The 22,493-nt window shown below is 36.8% G+C and overlaps 1 pseudogene; it reads right to left on the bottom strand.

The window, feature by feature from the left end:
• Positions 1–8,461: 8,461 nt before the first annotated feature.
• Positions 8,462–10,725, bottom strand: LOC128314484 (mitochondrial intermembrane space import and assembly protein 40-like; annotated as a pseudogene).
• Positions 10,726–22,493: the final 11,768 nt, after the last annotated feature.

Genomic DNA, 22,493 nt, shown 5'->3' with positions numbered 1-22,493 from the left:
GGATTTACCTAGAGGTCGAGTTTCATTGGTGAGTGAGAAAAAAGTGAGACAAGGGGATCAGATAATTTGCAACTGTGTACCTGTTCTTATAAGTCACAGGTATTAGTCTGTGCATAAAGGAAAAAAAAAAAACAGGATAATGAAAATTGTAAAGAAAAAAAAAGGTATTGGAATCTATGAATATTTCATTATTCTGGTGAGATTAGCAGTACAATTTAACAAAGCACCCTTAACAGATGACCTGATAATCAGTCAGCTGAAAAAATGACTTGAAATAAATAGTTAAGAGTGAAATATTTCAAAATATATTATAGATGGCATGATTTATTCATTGACAAAATTTTTAATGTGACCATGACAGAATCAATGAAGTGAGCAGAAAACATGATCACCATTTAAGTGGTTAATAAGAAAAGAATAGCAAATCCATATATATCGTTGATACCGCAATGGAAATAAACAATTTCTGAGTAAAGTTTAGAATGGAGAGGATTGTGGATGGCCAGGGCAGTTGTAACTTCTACTGAAGATAAGGTAAACCTAGTTGAAGTGCAGGATGGAATTCATTAAGATTGTAGTGTACATCTGGTCCTCCAGGTACAATTTTGCATGTTTTCCTATGTGTGTGAGAGTGAAAAACGCTGTTAATCCAAGGCATGATCTGTGTAGTGTTGGCTCATGAAAGTTTTAAAACAATATACTTGGCCATTAGCTTCTTGAGAACGTGCCTTACAATAGAAGTAGTATTTATTTGGGAGTAACTAAGTCTGGGTTGGATATTTTTTCAGAGATTTTAAGAAATGCTGTGACTTACATACTATTTTTCCAATTTTACAGAGGATGAAAAAAGTGCTTAAATAATATCTGCATGTGATTTAAAGTTTAAATCACAGCAGTCAATTATAGCCTTGTGGGACACCTTTAGAATGGGTTCATGGTATAACCTAATGGGTTGACAGCCCAGAAGACCACATCTGTAAGAGTTAGAATTGATAACTTTTTTAAAAATAAAAAGCTCATAGTTTAAAATATTGTAGACAGTAACTTTCATTTGAAAATAGGAAGAAACACATTTGAATCCTTTCTGGGGTATGCTTATACTATTATTTCCAAAAGGATCAACAAGAACCATTAACATTCTTGCCTCTGGGGAGAGGGTATATTAGAATGTCACAGGGATCTTTATTATGTAATTTTATAATATTTTGTACTGATTTCTGTTATTAGATGTGTGCATCACTTTGTGGTTTTTCTTAATATATTGTCAAGTTAGCTAACATAGAGTGTATACAGTGTGCTCTTGGCTTCAGGAGTAGACACCCATGATTCATCACTAACATACAACACCCAGTGCTCATCCCAACAAGTGCCTTCCTCAATGCCCATCACCCATTTTTCCTTCTCTCCTTCCCTGGCCATCAGTCCTCAGTTTGTTCTCTGTATTTAAGAATCTCTTAAGTTTTGGCTCCCTCTCCATTTGAAACTATTTTTTTACCCTTCCCCTCCCCCTTCTGTTAAGTTTCTCAAATTTCACATATGAGTGAAAACATATGATATCTGTCTTTTTATGAGTAACTTATTTTACTTACTCATTTTTTCTCATTGCCAAGTAGTATTCCATTCCATTCCATAGCACATCTTCTTTATCTATTCATCAGTGGATAGACATTTGGGCTCTTTCCATAATTTGGCTCTTGTTGATAGAGATGCTATAAACATTGAGGTACATGTGCCCCTATAAATCAGTACTCCTCTATCCTTTGGATAAATTCCTAGTGGTGCTATTGCTGGGTCGTAGGGTAATTCTATTTTTAATTTTTTGAGAAACCTCCACACTGTTTTCCAGAGTGGCTACACCAGTTTGCATTCCCACCAACAGTGCAAGAGTGTTCCCATTTCTCTATATCCTCACCAGCATCTGTTGTTTCTTAAGTTGTTAATTTTAGCCACTGACTGGTGTAAGGTGGTATCTCAATATGGTTTTGATTTGTATTTTCCTGATGATGAGCGATGTTGAGCATCATTTCATGTGTCTGTTGGCCATCTGGATGTATTCTTTAGAAAAGTGTCTATTCATGTCTTCCCATCTCTTCACTGTTTCTCAGGTGTTGAGTTTGGTAAGTTCTTTATAGATTTTGGATACTAACCCTTTATCCGATATGTCTTTTGCAAATATCTTCTCCCATTCTGTCTGTTGCCTTTTAGTTTTGTTGATTGTTTCCTTTGCTGTGCAGAAGCTTTCAATCTTCATGAGGTCCCAATAGTTCATTTTTGCTTTTCATTCCCTTGCCTTTGGAGACATGTCAAGTAAAAGCTGCTGCGACTGAGGTCAAAGAGGTTGCTGCCTGTTTTCTCCTCTAGGGTTTTGATGGTTTCCTGTCTCACATTTAGGTCTTTCATCCATTTTGAGTATATTTTTATGTATGGTGTAATAAAGTGGTCCAGTTTCATTCTTCTGTATGTTGCAGTCCAGTTCTCCCAGCACTATTTTCTAAAGAGACCGTCTTTTATCCACTGGATTCTCTTTGCTTCTTTGTCAAAGATTAGTTGGCCTTACATTTGTGCATCCGATTCTGGGTTCTCTATCCTATTGCATTATGTCTGTTTTTGTGCCAATACCATACTTTCTTGATGATTATAGCTTTGTAGTATAGGCTGAGAGAGATTATGTAGTACAGGCTATGAGATTATGATGCCTCCAGCTTTGGTTTTCTTTTTCAACATTACTTTAGTTATTCAGGGTCTTCTGTAGTTCCATAAATATTTTAGGATTGTTTGTTCTAGCTCTGAGAAGAATGCCAGTGCAGTTTTGATTGGTACTGGATTGAATGTCTATATTGCTTTGGGTAGTACCAACATTTTAACAATATTTGTTCTTCCAATCCACGAGCATGGAATGTTTTTCCATTTCTTTGTGTTTTCAACTTCTTTCATAAGTTTTCAACATACAGATATTTTATCTCTTTGGTGGGTTTATTCCTAGGTATTTTATGGTTCTTGGTGCAATTGTAAATGGGATCGTTTTCTTGATTTCTCTTTCTGTTGCTTCATTATTGGTGTATAGAAATGCAGCCAATTTCTGTGCACTGATTTTATATCCTGTGACTTTGCTGAATTCATGGATCAATTCTGGCAGATTTTTGGTGGAGTCTTTTGGGTTTTCCACGTAGAGTATCATGTCATCTGCAAAAGGTGAAAGTTTGACTTCTTTGCTGCTTTGGATACCTTTTATTTCCTTTTGTTGTTTTATTGCAGAGGCTAGGACTTCCAACACTATGTTAAACAACACTGGTGAGAGTGGACATCCCTGTCATGTTCCTGATCTCAGGGGGAAAGCTCTCAGTTTTTCCCCATTGAAAATGATATTACCTGTGGGCCTTTCATATATGGCTTCTATGATGTTAAGGTGTGTCCCTTCTATTCCAAGTTTCCTGAGGGTTTTTATTAAGAAAGGATGCTGTATTTTGTCAAATGCTTTTCTGAATCTATTAACAGGATCATATGGTTCTCATCCTTTCTTGTATTGATGTGATGTATCACATTGATTTGTGAATACTGAATCAGCCCTGCAGCCCAGGAATGAATCCGATTTGATCATGGTGAATAATTCCTTTAATACACTGTTGAATTCAATTTGCTACAATCTTGTTGATAATTTCTGCATCCATGTCCATCAGGGATATTATTCTATAATTCTTCTTTGTCATGGGGTCTCTGTCTGGTTTGGGAATCAAGGTAATGCTGGCTTCATATAAAGAGTTCTGAAACTTTCCTTCCACTTCTATTTTTTGGAACAGCCTGAGAATTACGGGTATTAACTCTGCTTTAAACGTCTGGTAGAATTCCTCTGGGAAGTCATCTTGTCCCGGACTCTTATTTGTTGGGAGATTTTTGATAACTGATTCATTTCTTTGCTGGTTATGCGTGTATTCATATTTTCTATTTCTTCCTGTTTGAATTTTGGTAGTGTGTAGTGTCTAGGAATTTGTTCATTTCTTCTAGATTTTCAGGTTTGTTGGCATATAATTTTTCATAGTATTCTCTAATAACTGTTTCTATTTCTGTGGTGTGATTGTGATCTCTCCTCTTTCATTTGTGATTTTATCTATTTGGGTTCTCTCTCTTTTCTTTTTGAGAAGTCTGGCTAGGAGTTTATCAATTTTCTTTATTCTTTCAAAAACCCAGCTCTTAGATTCATTGATCTGTTCTGTTTTTCTTTTTATTCTATATTGTCTATTTCTGCTCTAATCTTTATTTTTTTTCTCTCTTCTCTTCTTATGCTGGCTTTAGGGTTTCTTTGCTGCTCTGCTTCTATTTCCTTTAGATGTGAGGTTAGGTTCTGTATTTGGGATTTTTCTTCTTTCTTAAGATAGGCCTGGATTGCAATGTATTTTCCTCTTAGGATTGCCTTTACTGTGTCCCAAAGGGTTTGGACTATCGTGTTTTCATTTTCATTTGCTTCCATATATTTTTAAATTTCTTCTTTAACTACCTGGTTGACCCATTCATTCTTTAGTGGGATGTTCTTTAACCTCCATTCATTTGGAGGCTTTCCAAATTTTTTCTTGTGGTTGATTTCAAGTTTCATAGTGTTGTAATCTGAAAATGTACATGGTATGATCTCAATTATTTTATACTTATTGAGTGCTGTTTTGTGACCCACTATGTGATCTATTTTGGAGAATACATCTTCTTCTGGAAGAATATATTCTTCTTCTAAAGAATATATATTCTGCTGCTTTGGGATGAAAAGTTCATCCCATCTGGTCCAGTGTATCATTCAAGTCCATTTGGTCCAGTGTATCATTCAAGGCCAATGTTTCTTTATTGATTTTCTGCCTAGATGATCCTTGCTATAAGTTGAGTATTAAGGTCACTTAAAATTACTGTATTATTACCAGTTATATTGCTTATGTTTGTGATTAACTGATTTTTATATTTGGGGTTCTTCCCATCTGGGGGTATAAACATTTATAATTGCTACCTTTTATTGATGGTAGATCCCTTAATTATGATATAATGCCCCTCTTCATCTCTCGTTAGTCTTTAGTTTAAAATCTAGTTTGTCTGATATAAGTATGGCTACTCCAGCTTTCTTTTGACTTCCAGTAGCAAGATAGATGGTTCTCCATCTCCTCACTTTCAATCTGAAGGTGTCCTCAGATCTACAATGAGGCGCTGGTAGACAGCATATAGATGGATATTGTTTTTTTTATCAATTCTGATACTCTATGTCTTCTGATTGGGGCAATTAGTCCATTTACATTCAGAGTGATTACTGAAAGATATGGATTTAGTATCATTGTGTTATCTATAGGTTTCATGATTGTGATGATTTCTCTGGTCCTTTGTATTCTTTGCAGCATTCCACTCACAGAGTCCACCTTGGGATTTCCTACAGGGCTGGTTTAGTGGTCATGAACTCTTTCAGTTTTTGTTTGTCTGGGAAAGCCTTTATCTGTCCTCCTATTCTGATGACAGTCTTGCTGGATAAACGATTCTGGCTGCATATTTTTCCTATTCAGCACATTGAATATTTCCTGCCACCCCCAAATTTCAGTGGACAGGTCTGCTACTACCCTTATTTGCCTACCCTTGTAAGTTAAGGCCTGTTTGTCCCTAGCTGCTTTCTGAATTCTCTCTTTATCTTTGTATATTGCCAGTCTCACTATGATATGCACTGGAGTTGACCTGTTCTTGTTGGTTCTGAAGGGAGTTCTCTGTGCCTTCTGGACTTGGACGTCTGTTTTCTTCCCCAGATTAGGGAAGTTCTTAGCTATAATCTGTTCAAATAAAACCTTCTGCCCCTTTCTCTCTCTTCATCTTCTTCTAGAACTCCTATGGTATGTGTATTATTTCATTTCACTGAATCACTTAGGTCTCTAATTCTTATCTCATGGTCTATATTTTCCTATCTTTTTCTCAGCTTCATCATTTTCCATAATTTTATCTTCTATTTCACTTATTCTCCTGTCTGCTTCCTCCATCCTTGCTGACACTGCATCTAGTTTACTTTGCATTTCATTTGCAGCATTTCCTAATTTGTCATGACTATTTCTTAGGTCCTTGATCTCTGCAGTAATAGATTCTCTGCTGTCTTGTATGCATTTTTAAACCCAAGCTATTAGTCTTATGGCTATTATTGTAAATTCTTGTTCAGATACATTGTTTATATCTGTTTTGAGCAATTCTCTGGCTGTCATTTCTTCCTGGAAATCTCTTTTGAGAATTCTTCCATTTCATTATTTTGGCTAGTTTCCTGTCCTTTATGTGTTTTAATAGCTTGTTATGTGTCTTGCACCTGAGAGTACTACTATATTAAAAAGGGGTCATATATTGTCCAGGGCCTGGCCCTTGAGGAAATGTTTTTGCAGTGTGTTGCATGCTCTCTGTTGTTGCGACTCCAGTTGCTTTATCTCCGCCTCCACTCATAGGGGTGGTTTGGACCTTCCATCGGGTGTGCTTTGATTTGTTCACTGAAGTAACCCTGGAAAAAATTGAAACCGGGTGGTGGTGGACTAAGCCTTATCCCATACAAAGACAGAAATGACAGAGGCAGGGAGAAAAACAATTGACCAGGCAGAGAACAGATAATCAGAGAAACACATGGCTTAATCCAGAGACGGAGGGGGGGGGGGGGGAGGGAGGGGGGGAGGGGGTGAGAGAGAGAGAGAGAGAGAGAGAGAGAGAGAGAGAGAGGATATATAAAGTAAGAACTGACCAAAAATCAAATCAGAAAATGCAAAACTGCTGGACTGTTGTCTGATGGTGCCTTGTAACCAGTGGCTGTGCTGGTTTGGAGAAGGGCCCTTCTGGTTTGGTCAGTGTCAATCTCACTCCTGTAGATATGCAGTTACCAGGCATGGAGGGGTGGGGTTAGGTGTAAGTAGGTCATGTCTTCACTGGGGGCCTGCTGTTCTGTTCCCTGAAGCCCCACCGTGTTGGTGATGGGAAGAAAAATGGAGACACCCCAGGCTCTCCTCCCTGGACTGGGTGTCCCAACCACTTTGTTCAGCCCGTCCTCACAGCGCTACAGGGGCACAAGCAGGCCAGTTTGTCCCGCTCCACAGACTCCTGCACCTCCCAGGAATTTGGCTGGGATTCCAGCCCAGATGTCTTAAAGGATCCCACTCCATGCCCCGGTTCTGGGGTAATGCCACTTCCCTAGCTGACAAAGGGCCTCTGGCTGATGCCTGCAGAGATTTTTGTCCTTGGAGCAGCAATACACCTTCCCACAGCACTGGAGAGAGGGTATTGCTCTCCCAATGTGCCTCTGAGCTCACCACTGAGCTGGGGCTGGCTTCCCCTTCCTCCTGACCCAGGCCAGGCATGCACACCAGCAGCTGGCTCCAGTCCAGAGAAAGTCGCACAATCCTAGATCATCATTCCTAAGGCTGTTTGCAAGTTAGAGACTGGCTCTCTCCATTTTTTCTGTTCCCCGGTTGGTGGTCCAGAGAGGTTTTTATCTTGTCCAAATACAATCCCATACTTCAACAGCCTCTCCTTCTCTTCCTTTTGTCTCTCCACTAAAGGGGTTACCCCAGCGCTGTTCATATGGTGCCTGTTTTCTCTCTCCCAATTCTCAAGCATGCACCTCAGTCTCACCAAGCTGTCTCCATGGGCCCCTGGAGATGTTTCTATCACTCTGTGGCTAGGATTCCTGGAATTCCAAGTCTTCTGGCCTCAATACTACTGTGTTTGAGAGACAAGGGAATTTTGGGCCCCCTGTGTCTCTGCCATGTTGACTCCTCCAATAGATGTGTGTATCTTGTGTGTGTATGTATGTATGGTTTATTCATTCAAAAGCACTATGTAAACATTGATTAATTTAAGTAAATATACACTTCATAAATTTATATTAAAATTTAGTTATAAAATGAAATATAGATGATTCAAGATATAGTTCTACTTTTTTCTATTGATTTTTATTCCAACAGTGATCAATTTGATTTAGTCCTCTCATACTCGAAGAATAACTCATAGTGAACTCACTTGCAATTCTCATATAAAACAAATCAAAAGTTGATAAAAAATACTTTCTAGATGATATTCCTATGTGAGCTGCCAGCACTCAGTGTGAAAGAGCATTAGTGTCATTTATATGAAAAGTCTTTCAAGTCAATGACAGAACTGGGCCAGAAGCAATGAGAATAAATTAAGTGAAAGGATGTTCAGTGACCATCTGAAACCACAGTACAGAAGCCGCCAGTGGTTCTTTTCTCTTTTACATGGACTAACCGAAACAAAAATCTACCCTTCATATTTTTAGGAAGAAAAACTATCATATTTTTACTTTTAACCTATCAACATTGATCAAGAGAAAAATGTGTTTCATGTATTTTAGTTGATACCAATAAAAGTCTCAATCACTTTGATTACAAATGTTTGAAAATAGTGAAAACCAATGCACAGAAAATGCATTGCTGAGATGGCATTCAATATACTTAAACAATTTCAATTGCAGGGTGTCTGGATGGCTCAGTTGGTTAAGCATCCAATTCTTGATTTTGGCTCAGGTCATGATTCCACAGCTTGTGGGATCAAGCCTGGCATTGGACTCCACACTGGCAGTGCAGAGCCTGCTTGGGATTCTCTCTCTGTTTCTCTCTCTGCCCTGCCCCTGCTTATGCTACTCTCTCTCTCTCTCAAAATAAATAAACTTAAAAAAAAACTTCAATTGTGTTTTATTCCACGTAAGAGTTCTAAATTTAGCATCAAAATGTATCACATATTCCCTCTATGTGTATACACGCACACAGAGTGACCCAACACTGAAAACGTCCATTTCAAAACTCATTTAGCTCCCTTATGCTTTCCATATACCTACGTTATTCCTTAAGAAAACCTCCTCAGAGAACTCATGTATAGGGAATTATTCTATTCCCTATTCATTGACCCCAACAAATTCATTCTACCCTTACAGTATTTCTCAAATCTGTCTATGCATTTATGCAATCGTTTTCCCTTCATCTAACTACTAGCTAGATGCTGAGTGCAGATTCCCATAAACTGGATCTCTACTTTAAGTTCACAAAATTTCTACACTCTACTCTCTCTTTCCTTTATTGTTTGAGTACTCTTATCTGACATTCACTTTTTTTTTCAGGTAAAAGTCACATTTTCCTTTTAATTGACTACTTAATTTATATCATTTCTTCCCTTGGCTGCTACTTCGGTAGCAATTAGGTCCTCACCTCTCAAGAACATGCATCTGAACAGGCTGGCACAGAGCCATTGTGAACACATACCCCAAACCAGGGCTTTTGGAATAACAAGAACAGCAAAACCAGCCTTTCTCTTCACTTAGAAAGGGGTTTTCACTCAGAGGGTCCAAAGCTCAAATTTCCAAACACAGAAAACCTGGAGCTCTATGCAAAAATGGAAACCAAAATGTATCAGAGATGAAACACAGTCAAGACAGATCTTGAGAAATAAGTATCTGATCATCTGGCCTCTTGTATTGGGAATGGCCCCACTCCAGAGTTTTTAAAGGAAGATGTTTCTGTTTCTGTTTCATTTCCCAAAAGGGTATAAAATATACTAAAAGGAATATAATCAAATAAATCAGCTCACTCACAAGACACTCCCAAATAACGATTTTTGGTTGCTGAGCACAGTCAGCACATTATTTCAAAGTGACAAAATTCAGAGTAATCTGAGGATTCAAAACTGACAGTCACATTTGCCAATAGGTTTATGTAAGACATACATAGTTTTCCCACTGTATGTGTCAAAGGACCAAGACCCTCATCGAAAAAAGTTATTTTTCAGATTATAGTGGACAAAACAGTAGAGTTTGGAAAGGCACCTTCTCAGAGAATGAACAAAAAGCATTTTGCAAAAGGTTCACGTCATTTTGCAGCAGAAGGACTGGAGTTCAGTGCCTGTGACCTTCATTAGCTTGACCCTTCCTCTTCTTTGGTTGTAGTGGCCTCAGTGGGATCTCCCTCTTGTAAAGGTTCTGCTGGCTTCTCCTTCTCCTCCTCATCTTCCTGGGGATAGAGGTCAGGGTATTTTTGCATGCATTCCTGCATGGCCCAGAAGTGATATACACGGTCTGACTCCTTGTCAGGAAGCAGGAAAAGGCCGACTTGAACTATTCGCCACAGGGGCCACTGGCCATTTCCCCAAGGCATGGGCAGTTCCAGTTAATGTCTCCATTTGGTAGGATCAATCCGTGCTCCTCTTATGGATCATAGTTATCTATCATCAGCCACCAGCTCAGCATTGCTCAGAGTTTCATGGTCTTCTTTGGTCACAAACATGATTTGACCCTTCCCTTCCCACAAGCAGTAAGCCATGGCTGCAGGCTGGCACTCAGACCTCCCAGCGACAGTGGTGGAGGCAGCACAGACAGCAGTGGGCTCCTGCTATCACTTCTTCTCAGGCAGGCTGGCCAGGTGGCTGAGGACTCACACTGCCAACTGCACACCTGCCTCAGCCTGGTACTTTTATTTTCACAGCTTAACTTACTTCACATATTTCTATGGTGTTTTTTTTTTTTCCTGCCCAAATAACTTTCACTTTTCCTCTAGCACTGGTGTATTTTCAGGATTTTTTGAAACATAAGTTGCACTGTGTCATCAACCTGTGCAATCTTGATCCCTGCCATAGTACGAGCATAGTATTCATACCTAGTATGAACAGCATCAATGAAATATTTAAAAACTTATAGTGATGACCATTTTAATGAGCCTGGACATGTTGTTTGATACATTTCCTAAATAGTGTATTATAATGAAGCAAGAAAATGTTTTCTTTTTTCACAAATTAGTTATGACAGGCTCAAAGATATTAGGTAACATAATACACTATGTCCAAGCTTATGTACATAGAAGGGTGGTAGAATCACACTCTGGTCCATTACCTACAGCCCCTGCTCATTTCATATCTTTATGTTGCCAATGAAAAAAACTTTAGAAGAGGTCATAAAGTAGTCAAAAAATAGTTTTGCTTGCTGATTCAACAAAATCATTTTGATTTCTGCCAGTGGCTTTTTGAACACACTTTGTACTTTATGTAATTTATTTATTTACATACATTCATCTGTCTTGACTGTGAGCAAACTAAGACCATTAAATGACCTACCAAATTTAAGAATTAAAAAAATTACTGAAATTATATCATGACATTATGCATTTCCTCAGTATCCTATTCTTCTGGTGGCTCCTCCCTTCCCCCCCACCCCCGAACTTTTTAAAGATGTAATTGACACATAATAAATACTGTGTAATTTAAGATAATTTGATACACATATATATTGTGAAAAGATTACCACAGTAATGTTAATTAACACATCCATCACCCCACTTAACCTTTGTGTGTGTGAGTGAGGAGAACATTTAAGATCTTAAGTATTTAAGATTTTAAGTATATTACGTAATACGATTAAAAATAGTCACCAAGCTGCACATTAAATCCTTAGAATGTATTCATCTTATAAAAGGTAGTTTGTACTCTTTGACCATTATTTCCTGATTTTTCCCACACCCAGCCCCTGGCAATCACCAATGTACTCTTTCCAGGAGTTTGGCTTTTTTTAGGTTTCATGTATTAGTGAGATCATGCAGTATTTGTGTTTCTCCCTTTGACTTATTTCACTTTGGTAATGCCCTCAAAGTCCATCCATATTGTTGCAAATGGCAGGATATTCTTTTTATAGCAGAATAACTCTTTGCAGAATCTCTAAGTTATTTTCCACACTGGCTGCACGAATTTGCATTCCAACCAACAGCATACATTGATTGCCTTTTCTCCCATCTTCCCAACACTTGTCATCTTTTGTCTTTTTAATAAGAGCTATCTACCAGGTGTGAGATGATAGTTCACTGTAGTTCTCAGTTGCATTTTCCTGATGACTCAGTGATGTGATGTTAAGCACTATTTTCATGTACCTTTGGCCATTTGCACCTTTTCTTTGGAAAAATATTTGTTCAGGTCCTCTGCTTGGACATTTTGAATGATGCCACCACCGAATCTGGTTATCTGAAGGATCTATCCGTGAATGAAAAGTCACTTTTATCGTTTATCCTACACATGCTTAAACTTAAAACAGTGGTGATGCTTCTGGTATTTACAAGAAACCTCTGAACTCTTTTATTTACTGTAAATTCAATACATCAGCACAATCTTTTCTCTAATATATTACACTAGTATATTGGGTAGTCTGTGAATTTTGTGGTTTATGCATCTATTTCAGTGAACTATTTACTCAAATGTATGACACTGGGTCTCTGATTCTTAGAACAGTTTTGTTTTGTTTTGTTTTCAGATGAATTAATGCTTTAAAACAAAACACTATTCTGACATGAGAGAAAGCCTGAGCAAGAATATTTTGAATTCATTTTTATCATATGGATAGTGGAAATTCTTTCTTGGTTTTTAAATATCATAGTTTATGTATCTGAATGTCTAGGATTCATGAGTTTTGATCTTTTACTTGGTTTCACAGAAAATGCTATAATAGACAGTGCTTCTCAACTGCTACATTAACCCAAGACATATAAACCCTCGAAACTAACTTGGAATCAGAAAGATAAAAAAAAAAAAAGAGTGCTTCCCATATATATTATCTTATCATTCCAGAAACAACAAAAACAAAAAGTTATATTCAATTGAAGTAATTTTACAATTACTTACTGAATACTGGATATATATTCCATCCCAACTATGGTATTAGATATACAAATTCCAACAATTTGTATCTTCAAGTAGCTCTAGTTCTTTCAAGGGACACAGACATATAAACAATCAACTGTAAAGGAATCTGAGAGTGTCTTTGTTAATTATATTAACAAAGTTTTATGAAAACCCAAGGGAATCTGTCATTTGGTCATATGTAAGTTATTGCCTAAAGTGAACAATCTGGGGCACCTGGGTGGCTCAGCTGGTTAAGCATCCGACTTCAGCTCAAGTCATGATCTTGGAGTTTGTGCGTTCGAGCCCCACGTAGGGCTCTGTGCTGACAACTCAGAGACTGGAGCCTGCTTTGGACTCTGTGTCTCTTTCTCTCTCTGCCCCTGCCCTGCTCATCCTGTCTCTTTCTCCCAAAAATAAACAAACATTAAAAAAATACTAAAAAATAAAGTGAACAATCTGTTTTTTTTTTTCATTTTCCACAAATAAATTGGATTATATGACTATTTGTTAACAGTCTGACCCAAAGTATTGAGGATTAAAATGCCATATTTAGGGAACATGTACATTTATTAATTTTCAGTATGTGAATTGGCAGGGTTATTTATAATGTGAATCATTTCAAACATAGGAAACATTTGCATATCCAATTTGTTTTCTGTATGTTCTATCATATGGATTAGTCTCTGAGTTCTCAGGTTAAGTAACTAATCACTGCATTGTCAAGCCTCTATTATGCTCTCTGCTGTATCCTATCACTGACTTGTTCGGGGTTGAGATTTATCTTAGGAACTGAGAGCCAAGGCTGGAACACACTGAACAGAATGTTCTATTTCTGTATAAAAAGATAGATGTTGCTCTAGCCCAGAATGACAACACTTTGCACTGCTCCCAATCTGTAAATTGTTCCATTTGCTTGGCACAATATGTATACTGACGTATTTAATTCTTTCTACCAGGGCCATGCTGTTCTATTCCTCTCAGCTAGCCAAATACACCAGAAGTCATAAATTTCTCATCAAGATGGAAACTAAATGTGATCTCTTTCATATGTAAAAGTGGTGTTACTATCCTGCTGTTACTGTTTTTGAGTTACTATATTTTCAAAATTCACGATTAGAAAAAGATTTGCTGCGATCTTTTTACTTTTACCAACTACAGTCATGAAGCCAAGAAAATATCCTGACAAAGTAATTGTCTACAATCACAGGTAAAATCTGTGGAAATGATTTAATATCTTTATAACTGCCACCTCTTTTCAAAATGAACTTTCATTTCCTTGAGTCCTTTTCATATACTGCCAATGGAAAAAAAGGAATGTTTGTTTTGGCTTTACATATCACAAAATGATATGATTCCATTATATTCACCTGTGGTACCATGTATGATTTTGTTTTATCTTTTACCACAGTTCCTTTTCCTGCTTTTTAATTTAATGAACATGGAATGCTTTTAGTTCCCCAAAAAGGAACAGGTCTCAAGGAAACAAGGTTTGGAGTGTTTAGTGCCAATGTCCTTGGTTTCCTTTATACTTTCATATGACCAGAATCATATCCATCGCTTACCATCTAAGTTAGGGGACACCTAACTGTGACCCACTGGCTCAACCCAGCCCATTACCTCATTTTATAAAGCAAGTTTTATCGGACAAATGCCCACTTATTTACATGTTGTCTATAGTTGTTTTAGCACAACATTGGCAGACTTGACTCTAACTACCAGAGAGACTTTGTGCTTTATAAGCCTAAAATATATGAGATTTACTGAAAAAAGTTGTTGACTTTGATCTAAGTCACGTGTCTGATATTGGAGTTGTTTCTGGTGTTATTTTGTCTTGCATATTTTTTGGAATCGCTGAATTATTTCTACTCTTGTTAACTCATAGGTTAGGAAGACCACATTAATTAAATAAGCTAATATATGTAAGTAGTTAATAAAAAATAAAAATAATAAAAAACACCTGAGTCATAAAATGGGCCACATAAATGCTGTTAATAAAAAATGCAAATAAACTTAGCAAATACACTAATTTAAAGAATGTCAGATTCCTTGATGTCTAATTAACCAAAGTGTGGATTCTAGCAGTGTTCAGGTACTCATTATTAAAACCAACCATAATGTTGACTATATCAGGCAATTTATGAGAAAGCAGAAACTTTTTTCCCTAAAGATAATGACTAATAAATTTAAGTATGAGAAAAAAAGACTTTCAGGTATAAACATGTGCATGTTTTTCCTAACTAGTCACAAGCTAAAAGACAGTAATAGGTTTTTGGAATTTTTTGTAAATAGTTGAATATATTATAGTAGTTGATTATTTTGAGATATTACTCATTTATGTCACATTCAATGAAAGTGTTCATTTGACATTAAAGTGTTGCAATGCTGCAGTTACAGACACACACAAATATTTCAAAACTTAATAAGGAATAGAAAAGTTTGTGAATAATTTTTATTCGTTAAATGTCAGTTTCTGTTACCAGAACTAAGAGTGTAGTATGTCTAGCCACATATCTCCATGCAATTGGCTATGTTTGGTTTCAGCTGCTCATTTATGTTAATGACGATACACCTTTTGATTAATACCTATAGGATTCTTTTTGCATACTTCAGTTCCCTCATATTTTCTCTGAACTATTTTTTTAGGAAAGTAATGAGGCAAAATTTACCTCTCTACTCATAAAAATCTCTAATTTTTTTGTAGTTTAGTGATTGCAGATTTAAGTGGACAGATTGCTGAAATGTGTACTCAATGTTTTGATTAAGAATCAGTTACATATAGCTTCGATTGCATTTAGAGGAATATAGATCAGAATAAAATATGCAAAAATGTGATGAACAGTTAACATTTTCATGATGTATCAATGAATTTAAAGATGGCATAATATAAAAAAAAAGTGGTTTTCTATTTCTCTAAGGATCAGTAACCTATTTTGAGAAAATATTTTTGGAATTCTAATATATGCAAGTATTAAAATAGAAATTCTAAAGTTGAAGTATATCGCTAGTGACTATGTCTATCAGCTATTTCTACAAAAATTCTGTTTAACAAACCATCTTAAAACTCAACTATTTGAAATAATAACCACTTATTCTCTCTTATTTGTCTGCTAATTGGCTGGGGATTAGTCAATAAAGGCAGAACTCAGCTTGGCTTGGCTGAGCCAAGTTTATGTCTGCTCATGTGTCTCCTATCCTCCTTCAATCAATGGGTTATCTGGACCATTTCTTCACAGGACAATAGCAGATTTACAAGAGGACAGGAAAAACCACCCAAATACAATTCAAGCTTCTGATGCCATAACAACTGTTAACATCTTATGGAGCAATGCAAATCACATGGATGAACCTAACATCCAGAGTTGGGGAAATAGATTTCATGAACAATGATGCAATGGCTAATCACAGAGAGTGTCAATGTGATAGGGACAATACTCTCCCCATCTTGGTTTGGGGGGTGCAAGATGTAATATTTTTGAAAAATAATTTACACAGTGTCCTCTACCCCCACATAATTTGATCACACCTTCAATACTGCTTTATCACCAGTAGCACCAGAAGCATCACTGAGTAAACCTAAGATTCTGTAGAGAGTAAGCACTCATTTTGGACTCAAACTAGACACAATCAATTCTAAATCTAGACACTGAAATTACTAATTTTGCAACCTTAAATAAGTCATTTTAATTTGCTATCCTTAAATTTCTTCATCATTAAAATGGTGGAAACATGTTCCATGGGACTGATGTTCAAGATTACCAGGTTAGAGATAAAGATACAGATATAAATATATAGATATGTATATAACTAAGTCACTGTCTCCAGGCCAGGGTTTAAAATAGAGTGTGGGGAGCCTGGGTGACTCAGTCAATTGAGCATTCAACTTCGGCTCAGGTCATGATCTCACGGCTTGTGATTTCGAGCCCCGCTTCAGGCTCTGTGCTGATGGCTCAGAGCCTGGAACCTGCTTTGGATTCTGTGTCTCCCTCTCTCTCTGCCCTCCCCTGCTCACTCTCTGTCTCTCTCTCTCTCAAAAATAAACATTAAAATAGAGTGTTACTATGATACTTATTATTTCTTATTTCAATTACATTTTCTTCCATCTATTCCCCGAACACCATACTTTTTCAACTTTCAGTTCTCATAGGATATGTGTCTTTTCATGAAAACTTCTGGTCCCTTCCATGAACATATTATTCAAGTATACTAATTCTTCATCACTATTGCTTGCTCTGTCACTGCAGAGTTATTATTTCTCATGGATATCATTTTCTGTTAGAACTACATATGGTATGTTTTGTTAAGTGGGGAGGATGCATTTCTTTCCATTTGTGCCATGGCATTCTTATTTTGATACATATGTATTATTATTTAGTTTCTCCTCTGATTTATTACTGCTATAAAAATGAGACCTACCTGGGGCACCTGAATAGCTCAGTCATTAAGCATCTGACTTCAGCTCAGGTCTTGATCTCACCGTTCATGAGTTTGAGCCCCACGTCGGGCTCTGTGCTTACAGCTCAGAGCCTAGAGTCTGCTTCAGATTCTGTGTCTCCCTCTCTCTCTGCCCCTCCCCTACTTTCACTCTGTCTCTCAAAAATAAATAAACATTAAAAAAAAAAAAAGATTTAAAAAAATGGGACCTACTCAAGAAAACCATCTGCTTTAGAAAACTATGACACGGGTGCCTGGGAGGCTCAGTTGATTGAGCATCTCACTTCGGCTCAGGTCATGATCTCACTGTCTCTGAGTTCGAGCCCCGCGTCGGGCTCTGTGCTGACAGCTCAGAGCCTGGAGCCTGCTTCAGATTCTGTGTCTCCCTCCCTCTCTGCCCCTCCCCTGCTCATGCTCTCTCTGTCAAAAATAAATAAACGTTAAAAAAAAAAAAAACTATGACAAAGTATTAGGCCTAATTTTATTAAAGATATTCTTAGAGAATGAACTCTTTTCCTAATAGGCTCCTTATACATTAATATAAGTAGATTCTTGTCAACAAAAATAATTTAGTCTACTATCAGACGAATCTACAGAGTTTGAGTCTCAATGCTGGCATTAAATTAGATTAAATGTAATAACTTCATCTGCATGGATAATGTATTTATTATTTTACTAGGAACTCATTTTTTATAACTGTAATTATTTAAGTGAATTTTATTAACATTTAAATTAGTTAAATAAATTAAATTTATTTGCATTGTTACTAGGAAAACTATTTTTAACATTAAATTATCTGAATACAAATTTTCATGATTTCTGAAATATGAGACTCATGATAGAATAAAATGTTCAGTCACTTTAATGAAAACAAAAATATATGAAGTAACAAACTATTTTAAAAGGGTATTCCCATTTGGATATAAAGCATATTTGTCACTTGAACAGAAATGGCTTTAATTTGCTACGATAGCCTTGTGGCTATATGTTGTCAAATAGTTACAGAAATTTCATTTTTTTGAGTGACAAAACAATTACTATTGGAATCTCTTGCTGGTTGACAGGAAATATGACCTTACAAATGGTAAACAGAAAATCCCAAAAAGGAGAGCTATCTTTCTTTGTTGATGAATCCTCTAAGGAAAACTGTACTATTGTATAAAGAACCAATTTATTTAGTCAAGAAACTGGGACATCTCTTACTAACTTTTCATCTGACCCCATTATAATTGTATTTGTGTGATGGGGATGGAAGTTTTCTTTCTTCCTTCCATCACTGACCTAATTTGAAAGAAAAAAAAAATCACTGGAAAGAATAATTACAAATAACTATAAATATTTTAAAACTTGAAACAAAAAAAAGGAAATATAGTAAACTCTAATGTTAGAAATTCTCTACAAACATGCTTTAATTGTACTCTATTATGTTTTAGGAAAGTACTCCTCTGAAACAGTTTTAAACTGATCTAGGGGTGCCTGGGTGGCTCAGTCGGTTGAGCGTCCACATCCAACTTTGTTCAGGTCATGATCTCACAGCTTGTGAGTTCAAGCCCCACGCCGGGCTCTGTGCTGACAGCTCAGAGCCTAGAGCCTGCTTCAGATTCTGTGTCTCCCTCTCTCTCTGCCCCTAACCCAATCATATTCTGTCTCTGTGTCTCTCAAAAATAAACAAACATTAAAAAACAAAAAATTAAACTGATCTAAAGGATTGTTTCACTTAAGTTATTCTCTTTTATTAAATCACATAACCAAATCACTCTTTGTAAATGCATGAACTCTTCACTTATTATGATGCAATTTAATAAGCTATCAGTCAAAATTGGGATTAGACAGACATCTGTAAGAATGATATAATTTAAATATTTCTGATTAAGAAATGACTCAAGAAAGTAGGAAATGGCTTTCATCCTACGGACTCACAGAGGTTGACAATCCCTGACCCTGCCTTAGACAAAAGTAGTAGTTACTGTTTCTTCTAGCTAAAGGTGAATGCCAAGTTTAGCTAAAATACTCCACAGTACAATTGCCTCAGCATCCATTTTGTGTGGCCCAGGAACCTGCAGAAGCCTTAAACTTAACACTAGCCCCTCAAACAAGATTCCCTAGACAGAAAAACATGGTCACAAGGGAATGTAAATTCTTGATAATACTTTCCCAATAGCCCTTGTGATCAACAATCTCTTCTGATTCTCAACGCCTTCCCCTTTTGCACACCTTTTTTTAAATTTTTTTTTATTTTTTTAAATTTTTTAAAACTATTTATTTTTGAGAGACAGTGCATGAGGGGCGCAGAGGCAGAGAGAAAGGGAGACACAGAATCTGAAGCAGGCTCCAGGCTCTGAGATGTCAGCACAGAGCTTGACACAGGGCTCAAACTCACAAACTGTGAGATCATAACCTGAGCCAAAGTCAGGCATTCAACCGACTAAGCCACCCAGGCTCCCCCTCTTTTGCACACTTTCGATAAGACCCCAGAGGAGCTTATCAAAATCTGCTCTTTAGGTTTGAGTTTTCCAACCTGGCCTATCTCAGGAACTGCAAATCACTCCACCCACAAACCCTAAAAGGAATATACCCTAGGTCCTGCCTGTCTCTCTACCTTCTCTGCCTGCACCCTGCCTAGACCTCCCCGTGTGGTTCCCTGGGGCATGCCATGCACTTCCTTCAGGACCTGAGAGTGATAAACTTCTCTGCTCACGTTCTCTCTGCTCACATTCTCTTGGGCCGTTACTGAACCTCAGCTCACCTTCCAGCACCTTGCGCTCCACTTAAAAAGTGTTAATTTTTGACAGATTCGTAACAAGGTGTGAATGGATACTGTGTACTCTGACAGCTTGAATGAGAAATCAACTCTAGTGCAAACTAAATAAGAACAGAATAATTCCATGATAAAAATATGAATAAGCACAGAATATCCAGTCAAGTAATAAAAGCATGCTCACCTCAGTAAGTACCACCATATTCTTAAATCCTCCTGTTGCCTTTAATTTAAAAATATTTACTGCATGTTGGATTTCCATTCCTGACTTTAAGATATGCACTCACAAAATTTCTAAGGTAAAATAAATTTTCTCTTATAATACTTCCCAAAAAATAATTATTTCCATTACTATACATAAAATATACTGCTGACCTCTGATAAAAGATGACAGATTAAATATACTCATTTATATAATCTTTTCCCACACGCCATTAAAATAACTTTTTGAAGGTATAAACTTGGTGAAAAAACGAGAGAAAAAGTAGTGAATATTTAGAAAAAGGCATTTTGAAGGTTGAAGAGCAGATGCATGGGTGGTCACTGAATTAGCGGCCATGAAAATGCTGCTATAACAAAATTGGCAATTGGAAAGTTCAATGAGCAACTGCATTTACACTGCATAGGAATTTGCTGAATCAGCTATTCAAGCAGAATCTCACAGTAGATATTTTAAATAACACATTTTAGTGTTGCAAGACAGTATCTGCCAAGATTATGAATTAGGATGTTTTGTGGCTCAATAGTTCTAATCAACTGAAGATAAATCATAAAAGAAGTAAACATTGGTTCCAGGAACAACCAACCAACCAACCAATAAATGACAACCACAATAAAAACACAAAAATCACTGAAAACTGCTTGGGGAGAAAAAAGACTTCAAGGCCCAATGTTTTTTGCAGTTTGGGAAAGGGGAATAGTTGAGGTATATGGTAAGATGACATAAAGGTTAAGTTAAAGAAAAAAATTGAAATTCATGTCTTTTCCTTTTTTTTTTTTTTTTTTTTTTAACCATCTGGAACCACCACTGATGGCCTTTCTTTATGGAATTTGTTATAAAAGCTTTGATTACTGATGCTGTAGTAGGTTGTGTCCACTGGGTAAATATCAAGATAACATCAAGTCACTGGGATGTAAAGAATAGAAGAAAAACATGCAAGCTAATATTCTGTTAGGTACTCATAAACCAGGACAGGTATGCCATAGAGTAATGAGTATCTCTGCCCCAAATGCAAATTATTCCTAAGAGTTAAAAGTGAAACACTTACCAGAGGGGCTACTTTGTGGGAAAGGTAAACAGGGATGACCAGTACAACTGAAGTCATTATATATAGTCTTTGTCACGTGGTATACTTTGAATTGCATAAAAAAGAAGAGCAGCCAGAGCTGTCAAACAAAGTTTATAAAGCAATTTCGTTCCGAAATGTTTGTGGATAAAATACTCAATTTGGCAAAAGGGGTCTGTAAAAATTGTCTTATGTTTACGAGATGTTTTTCAAGTGTTTATAAAATACCATACCTCTCATGAAAATGGGTAGGTTATCGTAACATACTTAGAAACATTTATATTTCAGGGTGCCTGGTTGGTTAAGCATCCGACTTCAGCTCAGGTCAAGATCTCACAGTTCATGGGTTCAAGCCCCACATCAGGCTTTCTGCTGACAGCTCAGAGCCAGGAGCCTGCTTCAGATTCTGAGTCTTCCTCTCTCTGCCCCTCCCCACTTGTGCTCTATCTCTTTCAAAAATAAATAAACATTTTTAAAAAAAGAAAAACATTTATATTTTCTAGGAGTTTAAAATTTTAAATGATGCAAGAAAGACTTTTATTTAAAAAAAAATTTTAACGTTTTATTTATTTTTGAGACAGAGAGAGACAGAGCATGAACGGGGGAGGGCAGAGAGAGAGGGAGACACAGAATCGGAAGCAGACTCCAGGCTCTGAGCCATCAGTCCAGAGCCGACGCGGGGCTCGAACTCACGGACCGCGAGACCGTGACCTGAGCTGAAGTCGACGCTTAACCGACTGAGCCACCCAGGCGCCCCAGGAAAGACTTTTAAATAATTTTGAAATCTAAGAAATCTACTCTTTTTAGGGGCACCTGGGTGGCTCAGTTGGTTAAGTGACCAACTTCAGCTCAAGTCATGATCTCATGCTTCATGAGTTTGAGTCCCATGTCAGGTTCTGTGGTGACAGCTTAGAGCCTGAAGCCTGCTTTGGATTCTGTGCTTCTCTCTCTCTCTGCCCCTCCCCCACTTGTGCTCTGTCTCTCTCAAAAATAAACATTAAAAAAGTATTAAAACAAAAAAAAGAAAAGAAAACCACTGTTTTTGGCCAATGATTATGAAATATCACTACGTAATATGTTAAAATATACATTAACACATCTGGGTATTTGTACAGTATTTTTCACTATATTTAATTTTTTATGGTATAAAAACATATACTAAAATAATATCAATTATATAAACTATACAGAATAACTAAATGATTCAATTATATTTAATAAATAAATTAATGTATATTCGCAGGATACCAAGATTTCTTGAGTGGTTCAAGAGCCATAAATATATCATTATGTAATAAGCACACATATCCTCTCCTAACTCATAATTTTCAACATTAACATTGTAAATTATACCTATGGGCATCATCATAAATACTTTA

This window comes from Acinonyx jubatus, chromosome A1 (assembly GCF_027475565.1).
Source record: "Acinonyx jubatus isolate Ajub_Pintada_27869175 chromosome A1, VMU_Ajub_asm_v1.0, whole genome shotgun sequence".
Classification (NCBI taxonomy): domain Eukaryota; kingdom Metazoa; phylum Chordata; class Mammalia; order Carnivora; family Felidae; genus Acinonyx; species Acinonyx jubatus.
Note: the sequence above shows the minus strand (reverse complement) of the source record. Positions and strands in the feature narration are given on the sequence as shown.